At 38.7% G+C, this 22092-nt stretch overlaps 1 long non-coding RNA gene across 2 annotated transcripts in view; it reads left to right on the forward strand.

Annotated features, from left to right (window-relative positions):
• LOC130356121 (uncharacterized) overlaps positions 1-15640 on the forward strand; it is a 43038-nt gene extending 27398 nt beyond the window's left edge. The window contains exons 3-4 of one of the 2 annotated variants that reach the window (XR_008888788.1): positions 1689-1740; positions 9941-15640. This is a non-coding gene — a long non-coding RNA (uncharacterized LOC130356121). Of the gene's footprint in view, positions 1-1688; positions 2725-9940 lie in introns of those variants that run through there. The other variant, XR_008888787.1, reaches the window with a different exon arrangement.
• Positions 15641-22092: the final 6452 nt, after the last annotated feature.

Consider the following 22092-nt stretch of genomic DNA (forward strand, 5'->3'; position numbering starts at 1 on the left):
ATATTTAGAGATTCTCTGGTGTCTGGTATTGTGCCAAGGGACTGGCGCAAGGCGAATGTGGTGCCAATCTTCAAAAAGGGCTCTAGGTCTTCCCCAGGAAACTATAGACCGGTAAGTTTAACGTGCATTGTGGGTAAATTGTTTGAAGGACTTATAAGGGATTACATACAGGAATACATAGGGGATAATTGTATTATAAGTGATAGCCAGCATGGGTTTACTAAGGATAGAAGTTGTCAAACCAATCTAATTTGCTTTTATGAAGAGGTGAGTAGAAGCCTTGACAGAGGAATGGCTGTGGATATAGTGTTTCTGGATTTTGCTAAAGCATTTGATACTGTCCCTCATAGACGTCTGACAGGTAAGTTAAGGTCTTTGGGTTTGGAAATTTTAGTTTGTAACTGGATTGAACACTGGCTCATGGATCGTACCCAGAGAGTGGTGGTCAATGATTCGTACTCTGATTGGTCCCCGGTTATTAGTGGTGTACCCCAAGGTTCTGTACTGGGCCCGCTGTTGTTTAATTTATTTATTAATGATATAGAGGATGGTATTAACAGCTCTGTTTCTATCTTTGCAGATGACACCAAACTTTGTAGCACGGTACAGTCTATAGAGGATGTGCATAAGTTACAAGATGACTTGGATAGACTAAGTGTCTGGGCATCCACTTGGCAAATGAGGTTCAATGTGGATAAATGTAAAGTTATGCATCTGGGTACTAATAACCTGCATGCATCATATGTCTTAGGGGGGATTAAACTGGCAGAGTCACTGGTAGAGAAGGATCTGGGTGTACTTGTAGATCACAGACTACAGAATAGCATGCAATGTCAGGCTGCTGCTTCCAAAGCCGGCAGGATATTGTCATGTATCAAAAGAGGCATGGACTCAAGGGACAGGGACATAATACTCCCCCTTTATAAATCATTGGTACGGCCTTACCTGGAATATGCTGTTCAGTTTTGGGCACCTGTCCATAAAAGGGACACTGCGGAGTTGGAAAGGGTGCAGAGACGCGCGACTAAACTAATATGGGGAATGGAACATCTTAGCTATGAGGAGCGATTAAAGGAGTTACAATTGTTTAGTCTTCAGAAGAGACGTTTAAGGGGGGATATGATAAACGTATATAAGTATATTAATGGCCCATACAAAAAATATGGAGAAAAACTGTTCCAGGTTAAACCCCCCCAAAGGACGAGGGGGCACTCCCTCCGTCTGGAGAAGAAAAAGTTTAGTCTCAAGGGGCGACACGCCTTCTTTACCATGAGAACTGTGAACTTATGGAACAGTCTACCTCAGGAACTGGTCACAGCAGGAACAATTAACAGCTTTAAAACAGGATTAGATACATTCCTGGAACAAAATAAGATTAATGCTTATTAAGAAATATAAAATCTCATCCCTTCCCCAATATCGCGCCACACCCCTACCCCTTAATTCCCTGGTTGAACTTGATGGACATATGTCTTTTTTCGACCGTACTAACTATGTAACTATGTAACTATGTAAGGTGTATCCATATTAATGGCCCACCCTGTACTTAGTTTCCTGTCTCATGAAGATGTGCAGACATGTTAAAGGACTTTATTGATTTGTATTTTATTTAACGCTAAGAAGTAAGCTTAAAAGTAGTAAGAATTTAATTGACCAAGACACAAACATTTTTTCTCTTTTTATTGCAGGAATTATTGAATGTTACACTTCAAATTGATGCAAGCAACATTAATAAACCAGGTAACAACCAACAAAAGTACAAATAAAACAACATGTTAATGGAAACACACAGATTGTTCCAATAGGCAGACTGGCATTGTGAAGGGCTAAGGAGCTGTCACTGGAAACCAGTGGCAGTTTTGGCTCAGGAAGTAGGTCATACTATTGTGAAGGTATGAGGTCATGATCCTTCGCAATACAGCAGTTAAAAGCAATGAAAAACATAAAATTATTACTAAACAAAATTCTAAAACTTTAGCCTGGAAGATGGACAGTTATAGTAAGTACCAATCTCTTCATTTTAGTCTAAGGCTATAATGGATAATACTGACACTACCTAAAATTCAGTGGAGCTGTTGAAAGCAGAAACATTTTGCAACACTAATATAAATGTACCTCTTTTTACCATATTCATTGCATTAGAAACCATGGGAGACATTTATCAATAATGCTATCACTTGATAAATTTGTCACATGGACCACCCCCCTGAAATACACACCACAATTGCCAGGGTGGCATATATAAGGAGAGGAAGGCTGGTCACGTAACCAAAAGCATTTTGCTAGCTTGTTACCTAGGTCATTTTTTTGTGGTAAAATTGTGCTGAACAATTTCAATATAGATTGTGGTTAAGTGTAAGCAGTTTTGTTAACAATGCATACTTCCCAAATGAAAACTAAGGGTATGTTCACACTGAGTAATTTGCGTGGAACTGCGTGTCAAATTTGCGCTGCGGACATTACCATCGGTGTGAATGGGTCTTTCGCAGACTTGTTCACACTGAGGAACCTATTCATTTTTTTGCGCAGAGTTCCAAAAGCACTGCATTGCCATTAATGGTGACAGGGCAGGGCTGCGCGGCCCTACGGCCGAAGGATTTCAGCTGCCAAATGGAATCTCCGTTTGTGGAATTCCACGAGCGGAGATTCCTCACAATTTACCTAGTGTGAAAATTGGCTTATTACTACATGATTTGTAACTTGCAGAAGCATAGAAGTTGAAAACATTTTTTTTGAGGGACAAAAAAATAAATAAATCTTCACTCACATGACACACTACTCTTGTGGACGTGGTGTCAAATAGTGATCAAAGTTGTGCTTGTGCAGCTAAATTGTGACTTTTTGACAAAACTCGCATTTAATAAATAGATGACCACTGCAAAAGCTCATCTATAATAGACACCAGTGAAGATTAGTTGGTAAAGTGCTTTCTAAATTTGTTGCATAATGGCTGTGAAGTAGTGTATACACGATGATAAATGTTACCCATAAGGATGTATGTGACAGAGTTTAAAGTATCCCTACGAAATTCAATATGTTCCTTTATAAGTGTGGGGCAACGTTTACTGGTTTAAACATTTCCCTAGCAGAAGGATTAATAGTTATACATGGAAATCGTATTCTAACATATTCTCTAATCCTTTGTTTTGTGCTAAATAACAACATCTAAGGATATAGAATATATCATTTAGAACATGTAGAGACATACAATTTAAGAGGAATTTGAGATCTTTATGATAAAACATCACCATTTCTTATTGTGAGGGAAACATTTCTGCATAGCAAAGTGTATATGAAATAAGATTTCTACCCAAAAAAAAATGTCATATGCAAGTAAATAATAGGTTAGCACAGAGGTCAAAGATTGGAAATGATTTATTTACCTACAGAGAAACTGGAATGTTTTGGGTTTTGTTGCAGCAATGTGAGTTGCCGCCTTTCAATTGGCTACTCAGCAAATAGCCGCTGTGAAATTGTTAAAACATAGTGATAAAATTACAGATTACAAATACAGGATGCGTTTCCTGTTGTCACTTGTAAAAATGGCAAATAACTTTGTAAGAAATATAAACACGTTTAGCAAATTCATTTGGTTACTGCTCAATTTTAAACTAACTATTTTGGCCAGAAATACATTTGAATGTGATACATTTTGGTAAGCATAAAGATTTCTATTGCCAGCAATGATTATGGGTAAGCACAGACTATTTGCACATATGCTTTACTCAAATTATTGGAGAATCTAGGGCATTCTAAATCTAAAATTCTAAATCTAAAAAAAAGGTAAACAATGCATTTTAATGGTTAATTACAAAAATACATAAAATATTTTTTTTCAATCTGCTTAACAAAAAATATCCAGCTTTTAACTTACACTGAAGCTATAACAAGAATCCCCCTTCCATATTATAGATGGTAAAATAACTATACATGAATATTAAAGGGGTACTCCACCCATAGACATCTTATCCCGTATCCAAAGGATAGGGGATAAGATGTCTGATCGCGGGGGTCCCACGACTCTGCCCCCGTGTGACATCACGCCCTGCCCCCTCAATGCAAGTCTATGGGAGGGGGCGTGACGGCTGTCATGCCCCCTCCCATAGACTTGCATTGAGGGAGCGGGGCATGAAGTCACACGGGGGCAGAGTCGTGAAGTCACGATATTCCGTTCCCGTGGTCAGGAGCTAGACCCTCCAGCGCTTCCGGAGCAGTAACAGGTGGGTGCTGCATGCTATATTGCGGGGGTCCCCAGAGGCGATACCCCCGCGATCAGACATCTTATCCCCTATCCTTTGGATACGGGATAAGATGTCTAGGGGTGGAGTACCCTTTTAAGTAATTACTTTTTATTTGTCAAGGTGTAGAACTTTGTACTGCGATGGAAAATTTGGCAAGGTATACTGCAAACCTCCAAGTAATTGATGGTGGCATGTGTATATTAAGTATTAAATGGTCTATGCACACATACAGTATCCTGCTCATATTCAAAGATGCAGATTTGAAGCTGTGTTTAGTCAATTTAGTTTACATTGAAATCTGCAGCATAAAATCTGCATCAAATAGGACACCGTACATGTGAATACACCCTTTATCACCCTGATACACAGTACATACCCGTGGACAGAGACACACATACACTATGGGGAAGATTTATCAAAACTTACGCAGCATAACAGTGCAGCAGTTGCCTATAGCAACCAGTTTCCAGCTTTCATTTTTAGAGGCTTTGTGAAAACGATAGCCAGAATATGACTGGCAGCTATGGGCAACTGTTCCACTGTTACTTTGCACGTTTGATAAATCTTCACAGAGCTTTATTGCTTAACCAAAAAGAATACAAGAGCAGCGAGCAGCATATAAAATTCTGTGTCTTTGATAACTATCCACTATAGGAGTTCCAGAAAGCCTTTACTGAAAAATCTAGATCCCGCTTACCCCACTATAGAAACAATACATCATGTTGATTGTGTATTTATCCTATAAATAATGCTTTCTCTTTGATATGACGTATGGTACGGTTCACATTTTACACAGAAGGGATGAACAACTAAAGCCAAAGAAATAACAAAAAACCTGCCCTGCTATTGGCTTGGTTAACAGTCTGAAGAACTATACTTCAAATGTATAAGTTCCATACACCGATCTGTAATACCAAGCAGATGTAAGGCATCAGAGTTCATACAAAACATACTGAGGACCACATGCTCACATCTTTTCCCCTGTTATAAGGCACCCTGCAGCAGTGTCACTGGCTGTGTTTCTATGAAAGACCTAGAAAAGCTTAGAGCTACAAAGTCAACCTTGTGAGAGAAAAAATGGTAGGCTTTGTGCTTCTTGTTTTTTTGTACTTTTTCCCCCTAAATATTCTCTAACAAGTGGTTCAAAAAACTGACTAAAATGAAAGCTTCTATTTCAATTGGTGACAGTCTGACCTTTTATTATTACTTGTTACTGTTAACATAACCATTTAGTGCCTAGTTCACACAGTAATTTTCAGTAGAGTAACACTGCTTGCTTGGATTGTGTAGAGGAAATAGTGGGCAGTCTACCAAGTTGAGCATGTTAAAGGGGTATTCCAGGCAAAACCTTTTTATATATATATATATATATATATATATATATATATATCAACTGGCTCCGGAAAGTTAAACAGAGTTGTAAATTACTTCTATTAAAAAAAATCTTAATCCTTCCAATAGTTATTAGCTTCTGAAGTTTTCTGTCTAACTGCTCAATGATGATGTCACGTCCCGGGAGCTGTGCATGATGGGAGAATATCCCCATAGGAACTGCACAGCTCCCGGGACGTGAGTCATCAGAGAGCAGTTAGACAGAAAACAACAACTCAACTTCAGAAGCTAATAACTATTGGAAGGATTAAGATTTTTTTTAATAGAAGTAATTTACAAATCTGTTTAACTTTCCAGAGTCAGTTGATATATAAAAAAAAAGTTTTGGCCTGGAATACCCCTTTAACAGGGAAGTTCAGGTTGGAGAGCTCATCCAGGCATTACACAAAAAGCTCAAAAAGCCTATATACAGCTAACACCCATTGCATACAGAGAGGAGCTCAGCCCATGAGACTGCTCTATATGCAATGACCACCAAACGCCATAAAAAGGCATATCAGCAGTCATTAAGAGGTTAATAAAATATTTTGTGCGTAGAGGGGAAATAAAATGCAAATTAAAAAAAGAATTTTTTTTTGATTAACAAACCTCACAGCTTTCCAGGGACATGGTAAAAAAAAACACAGTAAACAAGAACAATATTTGAAGACTGACATTGCTCTTCTTTTTTAAGGTTTTACTGTACTGTACAGTACTTTGGCCTAATAATCACAAAAGAAAAAGACAATAGGGAAAAAAAGTGCACAACCGCCAATATACATAAAAATATGTAGACAACTTTTATTATACAAGTATAAGGCAAAAAAGACCAGACAAATAAATAAATTCAATCAAAAACACACACCAACACAAGATAAGTCACAAAATAGAAGTTCATTTACCCATTCTGCACTAGAGTATAGCCCATAGTATCAAAAGGGAAGCGGCCCCACGCGTTCCGTCATATAGTGACTTCCTCAGGGGTCTTCATCCCTGTACAGCTTCCCTCCTATACTATGGGTTATAATCTGGTGCAGACTGGGTAACTGAACTTCCATTTTGCACTTTATCTCCTTAAGGACACATGGCGTAAACGCACGCCCTGCGCCGCTCTATGAAGCGTGCTCAGGAGCTGAGCGCGTGTCATAGCGGGGTTGGTCCCAGATCAGTGATGTCCTTTATTAACTCTTTAGACTCTGCAAAGTTGATTGCAGGGTGTACAATCTTATGGGGTGCCGATCAGCTGAGATGACGGCGGGAGGTTCCTTACCTGTCTCCATGCCGTCCAACCAGTGTTGCAGGAAACCATGGCAGCCTGGAGCGATGGAGCGCTGATAACACTGATTAATTTAATCGCATGGTCAATGGAGTATATAAAAAAAAAATGACAAAGTCTAGTTTTTGGTCACATATAACAATAAAATTTATAAAAAGCGATCAAAAAGTCCCATCAAAACTAAAATGGCAGTGATAAAAAAAACTTCAGATCATGGTACAAAAAAAATGAATAGGTGTCAGATAAGGACAATTTTAGGCATACTTAGATTTGTAGAAAAAGTTGTAATTTTTTAAAGTAGTAAAATAACATAAAACCTATATAAATTTGGCCTTATACTTTTATAATAAAATTTGTCTACATATTTTTACATATATTGGTGGTTTTGCACTTTTTCCGTTGTCTTTTTATTTTTTGATTATTTTACTGTATCTGCAAGGTAGTTGCACCCCAACGTCTAATATTGTTAGTGGTTCCTATACTTTTGTTGCTGTTTAAACAGTACTATAGTAGTCTAGCTCCCTTATTGTCATAAAATGTATAACCAACAGGCCTTCATGGAATTCTGATAAATTAACCAACCACCTGTAAATGTCTAGAGGTTAGATTAAAATGTGAGTTCAAAGTCCCTTTATGGTTGCCCATACATGTAGTAGGTGTGCTTTACCTCTACATACTGTTCCCAACTGCCCCTTTGTGTTTTATCACCTAACATGAAAGCCTAAAGGGGTACTCCACTGGAAAACAATTTTTTTTTTAAATCAACTGGTGCCAGAAAGTAAATTACAGATTTGTAAATTACTTCTCTTAAAAAATCTTAATCCTTCCTGTACTTATCAGCTGCTGTATGATCCACAGGAAGTTCTTTTCTTTTTGAATTTCCTTTCTGCCTGACCACAGTGCTCTCTGCTGTCACCTCTGTCCGTTTTAGGAACTGTCCAGAGAAGGAGCAAATCCCCATAGCAAACCTATCCTGCTCTGGACAGTTCCTAAAATGGACAGAGGTGACAGCAGAGAGCACTGTGGTCAGGCAGAAAGGAAATTCAAAAAAAAAAAAGAACTTCCTGTGGATCATAACAGCAACTGATAAGTACTGGAAGGATTAAGATTTTTACATAGAAGTCATTTACAAATCTGTTTAACTTTCTGGCACCAGTTGATTAAAAAAAAAAATGTTTTCCAGTGGAGTACCCCTTTAAATTAGATCAATCTATTGATCCTACAGTTTTGTATAAAAACATTCCGGGGAGATTTGTTATTACAAATTTCTTAAATTTAGACTGTTTGAAACTAGACAAGTTAGACAGAAGATGCTCCAAATTTATCACAGTGGGACAGGCTAGGCTGTTTGATAGCTTGGCTACATCTTGCTATGTATATTAGGAAGTTTTCTATTCCATATGCCATTTCTTGCATGGTTTATTTTATTCAAGGACTACTCTCATGCATGCTCGTCTAAACTGTCTAGTGAGACACAAAGACTGTCTATAACACATTATCAAGCAGATGCAAGGCAAGTATGACAGCTTTTTGGCTTTTCTCCCTGTTAAAAAGATGAGAAAGAGGCCTGTATTTTTAATCATAGGTATACCTCAACTATGAGAGACATGATGAGAAAAAAAATCCATAAAATCACATTGTCTGATTTTTAAAGAATTTATTTGCAAATTATGGTGGAAAATAAGTATTTGGTCAGTAACAAAAGTTCATCTCAATACTTTGTTATATACCCTTTGTTGGCAATGACAGAAGTCCAATGTTTTCTGTGAGTCTTCACAAGGTTTTCTCACACTGTTGCTGGTATTTTGGTCCATTCCTCCATGCAGATCTCCTCTAGAGCAGTGACGTTTTGGTGCTGTCGCTGGGCAACATGGACTTTAAACTACCTCTAAAGGTTTTCTATGGGGTTGAGATCTGGAGACTGGCTAGGCCACTCCAGGACCTTGAAATGCTTCTTACGAAGCCACTCCTTCATTACCTGGGCGGTGTGTTTGGGATCATTGTCATGCTGAATGACCCAGCCATGTTTCATCTTCAATGCCCTTGCTGATGGAAGGAGGTTTTCACTCAAAATATCACGATACATGGCCCCAATCATTTTTCCTTTACACGGATCAGTCGTCCTGGTCCTTTGGAAGAAAAACAGCCCCAAAGCATGATGTTTCCACCCCCATGCTTCACAGTAGGTATGGTGTTCTATGGATGCAACTCATTCTTTCTCCTCCAAACACGACGAGTTGAGTTTTTACCAAAAAGTTATACTTTGGTTTCATCTGACATTCTGCCAATACTCTTCTGGATCATCCAAATTCTCTCTAACAAACTTCAGACGGGCCCGGACATGTGCTGGCTTAAGCAAGGGGACACGTCTGGCACTGCATGATTTGAGTCCCTGGCGGTGTAGTGTGTTACTGGTCATTCACTAGGTCCCCCTATGGGTTCTGGGATTTTTCTTTTCTTGTGATCATTTTGACACCACGGGGTGAGATCTTGCATGGAGCCCCAGATCGAGGGAGATTATCAGTGGTTTTGTATGTCTTCCATTTTCTAATAATTGCTCCCACAGTTGATTTCTTCACACCAAGCTGCTTGCCTTTTGCAGATTCAGTCTTCCCAGCCGGGTGCAGGTCTACAATTTTATTTCTGGTGTCCTTCGACAGCTCTTTGGTCTTGGCCATAGTGGAGTTTGGAGTGTGACTGTTTGAGGTTGTGGGCAGGTGTCTTTCTTACTGATAACAAGATCAAACAGGTGCCATTAATACAGGTAACGAGTGGAAGACAGAGGAGACTCTTAAAGAAGTTACAGGTCTGTGAGAGCCAGAAATCTTGCTTGTTTGTAGGTGACCAAATACTTATTTTCCACCATAATTTGCAAATAAATTCTTTAAAAATCAGACAATGTGATTTTATGGTTTTTTTTCTCTCATTCTGTCTCTCATAGTTGAGGTATACCTATGATGAAAATGACAGGCCTCTCATCTTTTTAAGTGGGAGAAGTTGCACAATTGGTGGCTGACTAAATACTTTTTTTTTTGCCCCCCTGTACATGTAGACACATCATCTGAGTCCAGAGTGCAGATGTAAACAGAGCATTACCTGCAGTATTGATGTGACATCTGACACCATCATCAACTCTGAAAACAAAACCAGTTATATTAGAAGTAAAAAGAACTACCATGTTCGAAATCTTGAAAATTGATTGTTGTGCTGATATAGTTAATAAATAAACATATTTATTAGAAAGTGGGTGTATACATGTTAACATTATGTCAGAATACACTACAGAATTACCTACATTTATTGAGAGTAAAAATAGTTCTGGCAATTTTCACCAAATTTCTTTTTTAGGCCTGTTTCACACGAATGTTTTGGTATTTGTCCGTAACACAATTAAAATTCTATGAGTTTTGCATCAGTATTTCTGTACAATCAATACTGATGGGCTGTTTTCTTGGCAGGAAACTAAACTACGATTTTTACAAAATTATGCAAATTAGATGAAATACAGAGCAAATAAGGAACACATACAGATCCATCTGTATTTTATTCCCTCTGCATTTTTCCATCTGCAAAATGGATGATAGTAGCACATATGGGTTTTATACACCCATGTGAATAGCCCTACAGATTAACATTGGTATCAGTGTCCTAATGTCCTACATTTTCTATCACAATAATCAGCATCATGATGACCCGCACCCTTCATAGGAAAAGCAGTAAGCGGACTAATAAACATTGATTTATTTTTTTATTTATTAGTCTAGTGTCCAATGTGAGTAAGAAAAAGGCAAAAAAAGAGAAAAGACGGTTGGTCACAAGGGCTATCAGTTAGCCACATGCACAAAAAAGGCATCAAGGAGTGTTGCCGACCATCAATTTAACACATGATACAACATTTGACAAAATAAACAAGTAAAAAGACAAACATTTGTAGTTCTAGTTTAGTTCGCAGTCAGGGCGCTCTTAAACGTTGTGTTAATGGTGGTGGCTAGAACTTGTGAGTAACCAATAATTACGGACTGTACCGGGACTTGCCACTGTTTATAGCATCAAGTCCAGATGCCACCTGCAGATGATCAGAGCTAGCCCTGGCCACTAATGCAGCATGTAAGAGTGCCCTCAAGGTATAGCACATATAGGAAATACATGTCCAGATTTGTCTCTGATAAAAAGTATCTTTTAGAAATGTTGGAAAAACTTGTTGGCATGAATATACTTACATACATTTAATATATACAATACCCTTTAGAAAATGTTGCTGGCTGTAAAACGGTCAGTATTCTATGTAACTGGGATTTTTATTCAGTTCATTATGACAGTTTGCACGGTTTGTACATCAACATGTATTAATCCCATCCATGACAGAATGTAACATTTACACAGCAATGACAGTGGCAAAAAAGGAGAACGAGCCTTTTGTATGTTATCACATTATTACATAGTTTCAAGCAATAGTACACTCCAAAGTGTCTGAGATTAGATGGCATTTGCCAATTCACCAATACAAACATATAATCACATAATTACGGTTCAGACACATAATAGTGAGACTATGCCAACGTTGTATTAGTAAAAAGAGGTGCCAGGTCAGTACCTCCATTATCTCTGTTAGGGGTTATCTTAGCAGCATTAAGAAAGCTAACAAACAGCATGCTAGCAATGTGCAGAATGTACTTCAATATGCATGAACCATATAGATCGGTTTCATAGTAAGGCAGCTTTCTCATCAATAAGAAATATGAGCACCTTCCTACTCTGGGTGGATGCTCCCGAGGACAGCTGCTAGCACCATGGTTACAGTAAACATTACAAGAGTGCTTTTTGCAAAGGTGCGTGGGAGACGTTCCACCAGCAGCAGCATTTGATCCAATACTTAGTAAACACTCAATATTAATAAAGGTACAATAATAAAATATATATCAAAGATACATAACCTAGACAGTGTAATATACCCAACCTATCCACAACTGAGCTATGGAACACTGTGAATCAACTGCAAAAAAGCTATAGGAGTAAATCAACATAGACCATAACCAACCTACACATAAAGGATATCTGCATCAAGCAAATAAGTGTGGAATCAAAACTTTCCTCCCAAAAATGTCCTTACTTGGATTGACTAGTACGTTCTTGTTCAGGGATATTTTTATGTAAACGTTGCTTCTATAGAATACTGGCTACTGACACACTCAAAACTTTACACTGTGTTTCTAAGCAGCAATGAACAATCGGAAAGACTGCTTTGCACTATGGTTATCTCTATAATGCTTTGATTTGACTGAAAAATATTTCCTTATAAAAACCGCACCTTATCAATATGTGCAGACACAAAGTGGGGCAAACAATCCCTTTGCTGATTCTAGTTGGTTGCTAGTTATCTAGTTCTGTTTGTACTCCTTTTAATACATGAGGTCCCATATGCTGTGCTCAAAAGAGACAGCTGCTGCTTTGGCTAGTTAATCTACACCCAGAATATTCTCACTGCTATTCTAACTTCTCATTCACACTCTTTTGAATTTCCCCAGCTCTTACTCTTCCTGCCATCTCAATAGGAATTCTGTAGTTTTTAACCCCTTAAGGACTTAGTATGAGTTCGTCCTAAGTCCGGTCCCTGTCTATAACGCGGGGTCCCAGCGGGATGGTCCCGGCGCCTATTCACAGCCGGGACCCGCAGCTAATAGCGCGCGGCCGCGATCGTTCAGCCACGCGCTATTAACCCTTCCGATGCGGCGCACAAAGCTGAGTGCCGCATGGAAAGTGAAACTAAATGCTTCCCGGCTGCTCAGTCGGACTGATCAGGATCATCGCGATAAAATCGCGAGGCCCCAATCAGCTACCCGGAGTGAAGAAGGTCTCTTACCTTCTCTGGCGGCATCCGGGCTCCGATTGTTTACTCCCTGCCTGAGTTACAGGCTGGAGCAATCAATCACCGATTTCACTGATGGTTGTCATGCAACGGCAAGGCAGCAGTCTGTGAATGAACTCAGCAATTGCAAGCTGATAGGTCTCTATGGCACCTATCAGCTTGCAAAAAAAAAAAGTGTAAAAAAAAAAGTTAACCCTTTCAGGTATTCCCTTCTGAATTAAAAGTTTGAATCACCCGGCATTTCCTAGTAACAAAATAAAACAGTGTAAATAAAAATACAAATATGTGGTATCACCGCGTGAAATGTCCGAATTATAAAAATATACCGCTTTTTACACCGCACGTTCAATGACGTAGGGCGCAAAAAAATTCCAAAGTCCAAAATAGCGCATTTTTGATCACTTTTTATACCACAAAAAAGTGAATAAAAAGTGATCAAAAAGTCTGATCAGAACAAAATTGGTACTGCTAAAAACTTCAGATCACGGCGCATAAAATGACAATTTTAAACGTATACATTTTCCTGCATGTATTTATGATTTTTTTCTGAAGTAATGCACAATCAAACCTATACAAGTAGGGTATCATTTTAACCGTATGGACCTACAGAATAAACATAAGATAAAATTAACAAAATGGCATTTTTTTTCCAAGTTTGTCGCACAATTAATTTTTTTTCCGTTTCGCCGTGGATTTTTCGGTAAAATGACTAATGTCATTGTAAAATAGAACTGGTAACGCAAAAAATAAGCCATAACACAGATAATTTTTTGGTGTAAAATTGAAAGGGTTATGATTTTTTAAAGGCAAGGAGGAAAAAACTAAAATGCAAAAACGTGAAATCGCTCAGTTCTTAAGGGGTTAATGTACGTTCATTTTATGTATAAGCCAACTTTACGGTATTGTATAAACGAATGACAATCCACAAAAATAGTACACAAAATATTGTTTTGTCTCTTATGATTGTAAAGTTCTTTGCAAAAAGTTGCTCATTCTGCACAGTTTTTAACTAGTGAATATCATGCACAAGAATGAACTGCATGTAACAGTCGGGTTACGGGTCCATAGACAATAAAGCCACAGTGTCTTCGGCTTCACTGTATGCAAAAGTTACTAAAAAAGAATGCTGAAAATGAAGGACTTCTACTTCTCCTCCTGGCTTTGGCTCATAAACCACATCTAAAGCTGCAATGCCCCCCCCCCCCTCAAATAAAAAGACGTTATGTGTGTGTGTGAAGCAACCCTACAATTATTAACACACACATTTAGCAACCTTGAATAAAAACCTTAGCGAAATACCAAAGTTTCTTCTCCAATGCCTAACCCATCTGGCAATGAAGCATTAATAGATATGCATTGATAGGCAATGCTATATAGCTATATTCCTCTCCTCTCTAATAGTAATGAACCACTAACTACTACATTTGATATATACATGTATTTATTTTTCTTTTTATAAATCTTTAATAGTTTATAATACACAGAATACTGCAGACTTCTAACAATTACACTAAACTCTTAAAAAACATAGCTTTAAATAATAACATTAAAATCTTAAAAGGGGTAGTCCAGTGGTGAAAAACTTAAGGATAGGGGATAGGTTTCAGATCGCGGGGGATCCGACCGCTGGGGCCCCCCTGCGATCTCTCTGTACAGTGCCCCGGCTCACTGGCCAGACACGCCCCCTCAATACAACTCCATGGCAGAGCCAGAGATTGCCGAAGGCAGCGCTCCAGCTCTGCCATAGAATTGTATTGAGGGGGCTGTGTCAGCCGCCGCTTCATGCGGTGGTCAACACACCCGCTTCTCGCGGGCTGTTGCGGCCCCATACAGGAGATCACGGGGGGCCCCAGCGGTTGGATCACCCGCGAACTTAAACTTATCCCCTATCCTTAGGCTAGGGTATAAGTTTTTTACCACTGGATATCTCCTTTAATTGTAAAAACATCTTATTCTCAACATCATTAACACAAAATACAAGTGTGCATGAATTACAGAGCACAGGAGAATAATAATCATAAAATAAGAAAAAAATAGTGATCCCAAGGTCCTTTTGTGTAATATTAAAGATAGATATACAGTCAATATATAAACATACACAAATAAACAATCCAAGTATCACAAAGAATAGATAAAATTGGGACACTTACATATCAGATGAACCCTTAATTTTTCTTATTTTATGATTATTATTATCCTGTGCTCTTTGTAATTAGGATTTTAATGTTCTTATTAAAAGCTATGTTTTAATAAGGGTTTAGTGTAATTCTTAGTAAGCTTTGTTTGTGATCCTAACCCATTGATGTGTTAGATATAATTTTATTTGATAAGCATATCCTACATCCAGCCCTCTAAACAACAAACTGACACCCCTGTTTAAGACCGGACTATAGGCGCAGATCTGTGTGAACAGGTACAAATGTCCAGTTATTCTAACCAACAATATGTATTTGTGGTTTCTATAGCAGCCAAACAAATAAATATAAGACTCGTATAAAATGGCTCTGGCATACACTTAAATTTACAAAAATACTCTTATTTTAAGAAACTTGACTAATAGGCAATACCGTCAGTAAAGCATATCCTCTAAATATAGTAGAAGCTACTACACTTAAGTCACATTGTAAAAAGGACACTTGTTGATAACATCAGCATTACATCTAAGTACATATTGCCGCCCCCAATTGAGTTTATTAAAGTTAAAGATATTATTAACTCTAGGACATGATGCAGCAAATCTGTTGTGGTATCTGCAGCATATCCTTGGATTTCTGCCTTAAAGGCGTACTCCGGTGCTTACACATCTTCTTCCCTATCCAAAGGATAAGGGATAAGATGCCTGATCGCGGGAGTCCCGCAGCTGGGGACGCCCGCGATCATGCACACGGCCCCCCGTTTGTAATCATTCCCCGGAGCCCCTCAATGCAAGCCTACGGGAGGGGGCGTGATAGCTATCACGCCCCCTCCCGTAGGCTTGCATTGAGGGGTGGAGCGTGACATCACACGGGGGCGGAGGTGTGACGTCACACGCTGCCGGCCCTGCGTTCGAGCGTAATCAGACCCAGAGCGAACACGCTCCGGGGACTGATTACAAACGGGGTGCCGCGTGCATGATCACGGGCGTCCTCAGCGGCAGGACTCCCGCGATCAGGCATCTTATCCCCTATCCTTTGTGTAAGATTTGTAAGCACCCGAGTACCCCTTAAAATCAGCCTCAATGGCCTAATTCACATCCAGGCTACCCAATACACCTTCCACTTAGAAATCATATTTTTTAATCCTATACAACCCCTGTAAGGATAAAGCTGATTTTGGCCTTGAGAGCATAGCTTAATATAATTTTTGCTTTTTTTTTTTTCTCTTCACCTTTTAAGAGCCATTACTCTTATTTTTCAATCCCCAGTGCCATATAAGAGCTTGTTTTTTGCCAGACCAATTCTCCTGTAAAAGGACTCTTTTGTGTAGTGATCTGTAGTTTTTATTGGAACACTTCTCGTTTTGATGGGACTTTGATCACTTTTTATTTCAGTTTATGTTTACCATTTGGGACAAACAATGTTATATCTTAATATTTTTTATTTGAAAAATGGGAAAAGTGGGTGATTTAAAGTTTATTAGATGATGCTATATATATATTTTTTTCATAAAAAAAAAAATAAACAAAACATTTTTTGATATTTATTATCTCCCACAGGGGACTTATATGCAGTCATCATATAGCATTTACTGAGCAATGCTATGCTATTACAAAGCATTTTTCAGTTTCATCTATGATCTGCGAGCATAGCCTGTAGAGTAAGGCTCTATGAGCAGATTGCCGCAGGACCTGCACAGGCTAAACGAGGTGGACTCTGGTTACCCGGGAGAGTGACTGAACCCTCGCAGTCACGCTGCGGGGGTGCCAATCGCCTGGCAAAAGACACTGCTCCAGTCAAAAATGACAGAATTCACAGTGATTGGTGATGTCCATCAATTACTGTGAGTGGCAGCTAATAGCAGTCGTCACTTACTGTCTATAAAGGGACTCTCAGACTCTAAGTACATGTATGTGCTGTGCGCTAAGGACCAGGCAACAGTGTCATACATGTATGTTGCATGTCCTCTATGAGTTAAACACATGGGCCCTGATTTACTAAGAGTGGAGTGGAGTTTTCTTTGCGGGTTTTAATTCCCTACAAGTATGTTTCCACGGCATTTACTAAGGTTTCCTTACATTTTGCTCTTTTTACACCTGCTCTGAACTGTGGGGTTTTCCTCAGCTCAAATCCACTACATTTTCTGTGGAAACCTTAGTAAATATGTTGGGATTTTTAGAAAATGTTGGGGACATGCCCCCTTTCTCCGATGGCCATGCCCCCTTCTAAAATGGCCATGCCCCCTTTTTCGTGTTTTCCCAGTAAAGTGGAGAATTGGTCGGGTTTTTCAATTCTGGCGCAGATTCTGGTGCAGACCAGAATTTCTGCCGCAATGCACCAGAATCTGGCGCACAACCCGACAAAACATGTCTGGTTTACAATAGTAAGGACTATGATCTCTAGACTATCAAAGTGTGCGCACAATCTATTGTATGTCAAAATACTAGACTAAAAATTCTCATCAGTCTGCTAACTTAACATATTTGTGTGCTGTGTGGATTAGGGTTGACACTTTGTTACTGCTTTCCATCAGAGGTATTCATGGCAAGGATTTCCTAATGAATAACTCTGATGTAAGAATGCAATGTATGCTACAGCATAGGAATAAGTAGCATATGACAAATACAACCATGTAGATGTGGTTTGACACTGCATTTACCAACATTACATCTAATTTAATGAGGTCCTTCATTTATTTGTTTACAAAAATGACAGAGAAAAGTAAAAAAAAAAAAAAAAAAGAGTGTGGTTTCAGTACTCTTTACTCTTTCAGTGTTCCATCAATGTAATGAGGGTTACATGCATAGATCACTGATGCATTTCCGCTAAAAAGGCCCACCATGCAATTTCCCTTTGGTAGGCCCACAATGGAGTAATAGCACACATATTATATTTGTTCCTTTCCCAATACTTTTTGAATAGACATATGCATATTACCAAGGCAAAGGACATACACTACAATTATCATAATAATATTTTATTCTGTTGTAATGCAAGCTAATGTCTCACTTGCATAGAATCAGAACTACTTACAAAAAGAATATACAAACCTAAACAGTAACTATTTATAACATTGTGAAACAAGCAAAACATTGTATAGATTTGTAACAACAGTACATAAAGTCTGTCAAGACACTAATGCCCGTGTAAGTGCATGGTTTCCTTGCAACTGACCTATATCAAAATACACACATAGCAGCAAGGGTTACATAGTAATACACATTTTAGATAAGAGCCTAAAATAATATTGTGCATTACAGATAAATGTACACAGCACTTTGAGTTGCCACAAAAGCAGTAATACATCTCTTAAAAAAATAAAGCCTTTTCTCTAGATTAGTAAACTTAACTGTACCATTATTCATGAGTGGAAGGGTGGTTTGTAGCCACTAGCGATAAACAAGGTGCCCTACTATTAAAACCGTTACCAGGCCTCTCTAAGAGATAAACATGTCAGCTTTACATGTGTCTTATAAACATATATTGTTGATCGTTCTTCGCGACAGAACAATAAAATGTTGGATTAGCAATACAGCATGATAAGTCTACACCAGTATGATTTTTTCCAAATGGCCCATATTATTTATCACCAATCCAATACTTTTATATGAGTGCCTCCACTATGGAAGTAGTGTACAAGCTTCAGGCAGCTTTAAAAGTTTGGGCTTATGTCACAATACCCATAAGATATGGGACTACACAGAAAAAGTGTTTCTATCACTCCTCATTGTTGTTAATGTGGACCGCCATGTACAAACGGACCTTCATTCTTACAACTATGGAGGTTCTAGCATCTGACTCACATAGATCAAATATGCATGCCATTTCCTGTAGATTCACTGTACATTAATTGTACTGCATAAGGCTGAGGTAACTGTACAGAAGGTTGGTGATGGCATAAAGTGTACTAGCGGTGGATGGTGGCATTAGCTGTATTGTGCGTTGGCAGCATTATTAATTATAGTGAGAGTGAGTGGCAGCATTAGCAAACAACTAAAAAGTTGCATTAGTTGTACTATGGATAGTGGCTTTGAATGAGTCGTAATGGTATATGGCACAACCTGGACACTGAATGGCAGCATTAACTGATTAATAATTGTAAAGTGGTATTAAGCACTGTATTGGGGTACAAAGTAGGCATTAAATGGCCATATTTATTGAGGCACAACTGTAAGTGCCCTATTATGTGGGCTGATTATCAGCTGAATAGGCCAATATTGTCCTGTAAGGGCATCAATTGGTGGACAAATGAGCAAACGCTAATTTCCCAGCTAATTGGGTCGTTCAGACCTGCTAAAAATTAATTGTTTGTTGGTTGCACATCTCCCTGTGTTTTAGGTGATGGGAGGTCAACAAGTGATTGCAGAATAGGGCTGCATGAGCCCTTTAACATTTTGTTATGGTGTGGCCTTGGTGATAAAGTAAAATGTAATAAAAGCATAATTTTTTTACCCCCCATCATTGTGCACTCAATACCCCAATATGGAAAATGTGACAACAGAATTTTTAACATTTTTGCAAATTCATTAAAAATGAAAAACTTATATTTTGCACTAACAATTATTCAGACCCTTTGCTAGGAAACTTAAAATTTGCCTCTGTAGGCCTTTCATTATTCTTCATTATCTTTGAATTGTTTTTACACCATAATTGGAGTCATCTATGGTAAATTCAGGTGATTGAACATGATTTGGAAAGACACAGCCCTGTCTATATATAAGGTCTCACAGCTGACAATGCATATCAGAGCAAAAATAAGCCATGAAAAGTTAAAAACTGTCTGCAGAGCACAGTACTGTTTGGGGCCATAGATCTGTGGATGGTTACAAAGAAATGTTTGCTGCACTAAATCCAGGACTATTCATGGAACTAAGTAATCAGGGAAAGAAGGACCTTGGCAATAGACATGACCAAAAACCCAATGGTCACTCTGTCTGAGCTCCAAAGATCCTAGTGCAGATGGGGAAAACATCAAGAAGGTCTAGAAACCCCTTCTCAGTAAAAGACAAATAAAAGCCCACATGAAGTTTAAAAACAGAAAGGAGTCTCAGGATGTGAGAAACAAAATTCTTGTGTCTAATGAAACCAAAATTGACGTTTTTGCCCTAAATTCTAAGCATCATGTCTGAAGGAAACCAGGTGAAGCATCCTGGTGGCAGCATCATGCTGTGAAGGCGTTTTTTAGCCAATTGGCCAGGAAAACAGGTCAGGGTTAAGGAAATCTGAATGGAGCAAAGTACAGAGATATTCTTAATGAAAACCTGATCCAGAGTGTTCAGGACATCAAACTCGGCTGTGGATTCACCTTCCAACAAGACAATAACCCTAAGCACACATTGAAGACAACACAGGAATGGCTTTGGGAAAACTATGTGTATGTCCTTAAGTGGCCCTACCAGAACACTGACTTGAACCCAATAGAACATCTTTGGAGAGACCTGAAAATGAATGTCCACCAACTCTTCCCATCCAACCTGACAGAGATTGACAAGAGAAAAATGGTATAAAATATAGGAATGGAAGACTTTTGGCATCATACCTAAGAAGACTAGAGGCTGTAATCGCTGCCAAAGATGCTTTAACTAGGTACCGAGTAAAGGGTCTAAATACTTATGTCAATGCCATATTTAAAGGGGTATTCCAGGAATTTTTTTTTATTTGACTATGCTACAGGGGCTGTAAAGTCAGTGTAGTTCATAATATAGTGTTTGTACCTGTGTGTGACGGTTTTCTCACAATTCTTATGTGATTTTCACCCCAATATTTATTTTTAACAGCATACAAAATGACTGCTGTCTCGGATTTTCCCCAGCTTGCAATGCGTTCGAGACCTGACTCACTAGTCAGCTGATGACAGGGAGCCTGTCTGCTTCAATGGGTGGAGGGATCAATCTGCAACTAATGCAACAGCTGGAGGCACTGTGATTGAAAACCACAGGTCTGCAGCTCATTTATGTTTCAATGAGTGGGGTGGCTGATGTGTGGGAAGGAGGAAAATTGAATCATGGGATTTGTAGGCAAAAAAGAAAACTGAAAACAGGAAATACAAGTTCACAAAAATCTAGCCACAGTGTTATGGTAATCTAACAATAGCCATTTAGCCATAGACAAGCGCAGATCCTTCCTAAGCATGTCCATTACTGTCTACCAGGTACATACTAAAATCCCCTAATGCTGGATAACCCCTTCAGATTTTTCTTTTTAATAAATCAGCAAAGATTTCTAACATTTTGTTTTCACTTTTTCATTATGTGGTATTGAATGCAGAATGATAGAATCATTTTTTTATTTGTACAAGGCCAAACATAACAAAATCTGAAAAAGTCAAGAGTCTGAGGACTTCAGGGTACTTGGTTGAAATTTCTTTGACTTCAGGGGAATAGTCTAAGAGAGTCTGGAAAGCACTGAAAGACTATGGACAGCAATGATTAAAAATTCTGTATACTATTTCTGAAGTTGTGGATATCTTAAAGTGTACCTGTATTTTAAAAATAATTGTAGCACCTACTTCTAAGCCCTCCACCTCTCTGGCATAGTATGAGTTAGTTAGTGCACTGCATAGACTAAATGCACTGGTACGGTGCTGGAGGATGATTTACAGTACACTACTATAGATGGCCTTGGGGTGCTATGTGAGCTGAATCATGGTGGCTAAAAAGAGGAGGACGAGGGGTTATGTTCAGGAGGCAGCATTGTGTACATAGTGAGAACACATAGTTACACAAGGGACAGTTACCCACAACTATGAGTTGGTAAAAGAAAAGATGTAAGCCCTTATCTACCTTTCAGGCACAGTGTGGACCCTCTGGAGTCCACAGCCTCACAATCCATGCATACAGTCCACTCCTGTTCATAACACTGAGCTTCACCCCCAATTTCTGGTATCTCTGATGCTAGAGATGAAATTGTCATAGTAGCAGGCAGTGGACAGCAGATTGCAAGGAAGGGAGGCTCACAGTCTAAGACTTTAGTTTTTTGTTTTGTTTTTTAATTGGGGGGGGGGCAAGGAGTGATATTTGGTAAATTAAGTGATTTACAAATATGTTAAAAATCACATTGGTTATCACATTGAGGAAAGTTGTTTGAAATTACGAGTGATCATTTGAGTGTCTTCTTGATTTTTCCTATCAATCAATAGCCAATGGAGTCTGCTGTCCACCTAACAAGTTAGATCATTGGCAGATCCTGAAGAAAATGGCTGGT

Source organism: Hyla sarda, chromosome 2 (genome assembly GCF_029499605.1).
Source record: "Hyla sarda isolate aHylSar1 chromosome 2, aHylSar1.hap1, whole genome shotgun sequence".
Classification (NCBI taxonomy): Eukaryota; Metazoa; Chordata; class Amphibia; order Anura; family Hylidae; genus Hyla; species Hyla sarda.